The following is a 4,275-nucleotide window of genomic DNA, read 5'->3' as shown; positions in this document are numbered from 1 at the left end:
ATTCCATGATGGGGACAACTTGCTATTAAGTCTTGATATCGGTCCCAAGCTTCACCTAAAGACTCCTCGTCTTCTTGTTGAAATGTATGAATCTCATTATCGAGCATTGCGGTCTTTGATGAAGGGTAATATTTGGCCATGAATGCTTTAGCCAAGGCATCCCATGTCGTGAAGGTATCCGGGGGATGAATGTTCAACCACCGGTCCGCCTTACCCATCAATGAAAATGGAAACAACATCATTCTCAAGGTGTCCTAGGACACCCCATTCTTTTTCATCATTGAAACCTTCCTCTTAAACTTCCGGAGGTGAGCATGGGCATCCTCTTCAATATGCCCCTCGAACAAATCCTTCTCAATCAACCCGACTTGGGCGGGATGCATTTCAAAGTTGTTTGGGGCCAAGGTGCCAAAATTATTAGGGTTGCATGAATCATTATGGTTAGGCCGGTTGTGATCTCGTAGAGCCATTTGTGGTGGAGGATTTGGTATATGAGGGGGTGGTGTTTGAGGTGGGTTATTTGGAATAGGGAAGTTATGAAAAGGGTTTTCTAGTAGAGTCTCAATTGTGATGTTTGGTTGAAGTGTGGTTGGGGTATCAATATTTTGTGGGGTTTGTGAGTTTGGTTGATCAATGTTTGCTTGTGGAGGGTTCCAAACTCTATCAAGGGTCCTTGTCCTCAAGGTCCTAAAAAGCCTCTCGGGGTCGGAATTGAAGAGTAGAGCTTAGTGGTTCCTTCTAGATATGCACTCAATAAACCGTTAGTCTCCTAGTGTATTTACACACTAGGGGAAGGCAAGAAATCACACACTCTATAATGAAACACACAACTACTAAAACAAACTAACAAGTGAGATATGACCAAAGCAAAGACTCTTTAAAAAAAACTAAGTATAACCTAACGCCATCCCCGGCAACGGCGCCATTTGATGAGTAAGATTTAATGGTAGGGTCAAGTCTCTTCTCACCAACAATATATAACCCAATTTAGCGCGTAAATCGGGGTCGAACCACAAGGATGGAGGGGTTTCTACTTAGTCTAAATAGGAGTCTAGTCTAGTCAAAAATGAAAGAAAAGGAGTTGATTTAAACTACTAGATGCAACTAAACAAACGATTGAGGAAAGATGTATTCGATTGATTAAAGGCTAGGGTTTTCGGGTTTATCTAAATGGTTTAAGGGCAAACAAGTCGATTCAAGGAGTCTATGATGAGGGTTTATCCTAGGATGAAAATCAATCTCTTGATTATCCTAAAGGTGATTACTAACTCTCATTAAGCAACACACCATTCTAAAGCATGCAACAAGACCCCCACAAACTCTCATTCAATGGAGGAATTAAGCAACTATGACAAAAAGCACAAGTTATCACTCACACAATTCATCAAACACCTTGTGTGCAATATAAAGAAAGACAAATATTTCACCAAAGACTCAAAATAATCAAACTATCATGCCCAATAATACCATTTAGACTCCCCCTAAACCCTAGAAGGATTACTACTCACTCATGTTCAAATTGTTCAAGCAAATAAATGGAAAAGAACAAATAACAAAAAGAGATGACATAGTAAAGGTTCCAACAATTATAAAAGACAAGATTAAATGTAAACAATTGATTAACCAAGTAAATAAGAGAAGAGATGTACCAAGATTAAAGATGATTGCTTTGATTGAATAAATGAAGAAAATCCTCCAAAATCTCCCAATACAATCCCCAAAAACAAATGTAAACAATTGATAATTACTAATACTAACTAATTTTACTAAGTAATTAATAATAATTATGGAAAGATTAATGTTTGATTAAGGAAATATTACAATAATTAGGAAAAGTTTTTTAGATCTAAGGTTGTCTTTAGAATTGATTAGGGAAGGGGTATATATAGTGTTTCATTGGATTAAAGGAGGAAATTAGAAAAAGCCCAATATGCGTGTAGCGTCATCCTGTGCCGGCGGGCCGGCTGCCGGCTACACCAACCGGCAGCGTCATCTTGGATTTTCATTGCAAAATAAACCTGTTGTTATTCTCTGCCGGTGGGCCGGCTGTCGGCCTGCCGGCAGAGAATACCTCTACTTCGACCTTTTTTCTTCGCTTCTACATTCTTGCTGCTCCATACCGGCTGCCGGCTAGCTATGCCGGCAGCGTGTCTCTCATCTTTTAGCTCAAAAAGACTTCTTCAAAAACTTCTAAGTATGGGCTTGTGTTCCCTGCCGGTGGGCCGGCTGCCGGCAAAGAACTTTTCTTGGCTTCTTTTCCTCCTTTTCTCCTCGCAGCAGTGCCCCCTGCCGGTTGGTCGGTTGCTGGCCTGCCGGCAGAGGACTACACTCAGCTCCTTATCTCCCTTTTCTTCATGTAAAGGCATTGAAATGCCTTCCTTGCCCCAATTCCTCTATACTCGACTTGATTCCTGCAAGAGGGTACACCCAATCACAGATACGGGAATTGGGCACAAAATACAAGGAAAGTCATACAAAACCGACTCGATATGAGTCGGAATGCGTAAAAGAAAAAGGGAAATTCGGTGCAAATAAATCATATATCAACAACAAATAACAGCAAACAAACAACAATATAAGTAACTTTATATACTTTCGAAAGTTTGTCTCATCAGTAAATAAACAACAATATATATAACCGTGCCCGGATCGCCACCCGAGGCACAACAACCACATCGACAGTTATCACAACTTATACAATCCCCTAAATACTGACTCAGTACAACTTCCTTGATAAAAGAAAACTTTCTTAACACCGCCTTATTAAATCACCAAAACACAACATATTACACAGAATAATTAGATAACAACTTTATGAACATCATACCATACTACTACTCATGAGGCCAGAACCTCACACAATCACTTACACACATCATAGACCCATAATTAAATCTAACTATCCTGATTACGTAAGTTACCACCTCTTATATCCATATTTTATACTCCCTTACAACCATACATACCAATCAGTCTCCACAAAATCATTATCTTTAGAACAACTAACTTCCCTATGTGACATCATCCTCGACCACTAGTGATAACACTACGGCACCACCATCCTTTAGATGACCACTTTCTTATTATCACTTCTTAATATAACAACTCATTTTCTCTCTTTGGTTGTCATCCCAATAACAAACACCAAATCCATCAACAAAATTTACCTCAACATTCTTTCCAATTCCATCCTTAATTGTATCGTCACTTAACTCTCCATCAAAATCTCATATCGCGCAAACACTCTATCAGCTTCTTACTTCCTTAATACCTCAAAATTCACGGCTAACATGTCGTCCTGAACTCCGATATAACCATTAACTCACACCCTCTCAAGATGCTATCGTACATTTCCATGATTCCTTACTTTCATGTCCCATAACTTTGGTCAACGTTCTCCCAACTTACTTCCATCAAATAATACCAATTAATAATTCATCTCCTTTATTCTTCTACCTAACTCTTTAGTAATCCGATTACCTTCTTGTTGCTCCACAACTCAAATTCCATTAATTCATATCAATATCTTCTCATTCCTTCTTAGCATTGATCCTCTCCCCTCATACTACTCACTCACGCTTGTCACCATCAAGTCCACACAACTAATGGTTACTCTTCAATTAGTTGTATCTCCCTTTCATATCTCTAGAAAACCAAAATTCACCTCTTGATAACCCAAATTTCCTAACTCGGCCTCTATCTACACATCGTGGCATAACTCGATCCCACTATACACCATTCGTTTCCATCCCTTTATAACGTCTTTCCATCACATATATCCTTAACCAACACAATCCTAACCGACTCCCTCCCTAAATCCTTACACTTCCAAATTTGTCATTATTCGCATCCCTCATCTCAATCTTTGCATTCTCACATTTCTTTACACTTACATCACCCTTGCCCATGTACACTTACTTTTTATATTATTCAACTCACAATTATATCATCACCCCGTCTCACAAAATATGCTTCATGCCTCAATAAACTCATCAATCTTCCCTTTCCTTTCCACTATCCCTCTCAACCACATATAACTCATGTCCTCCCTACCCAACACATATCCCTCATAAGCCGACATTCTCCACATCATAGCATCTGGTAACTTACGTATCAGGTGTGGGAAATATCGGTATATCTCATCAAGAAAATTCGGATTATAACGAAATTATGAAATATGAAATTACGAGTCATAAGCGAAATTGCATAAACAAAAGAATAGAGATTAGAATTAACCTCCGGTCCTAGCAATTCGGTTTTAAGAACAAATATCGA

The 4,275-nt window shown here is 39.0% G+C and overlaps 1 non-coding gene across 1 annotated transcript; it reads left to right on the top strand.

Moving 5' to 3' along the window:
* On the top strand, window positions 1-107 carry LOC141603648 (small nucleolar RNA R71). The gene has a single exon (XR_012525508.1). It is a non-coding gene; the product is annotated as a small nucleolar RNA R71 (small nucleolar RNA).
* Window positions 108-4,275: the final 4,168 nt, after the last annotated feature.

This window comes from Silene latifolia, chromosome 9, assembly GCF_048544455.1.
Source record: "Silene latifolia isolate original U9 population chromosome 9, ASM4854445v1, whole genome shotgun sequence".
Taxonomy (NCBI): domain Eukaryota; kingdom Viridiplantae; phylum Streptophyta; class Magnoliopsida; order Caryophyllales; family Caryophyllaceae; genus Silene; species Silene latifolia.
Note: the sequence above shows the minus strand (reverse complement) of the source record. Positions and strands in the feature narration are given on the sequence as shown.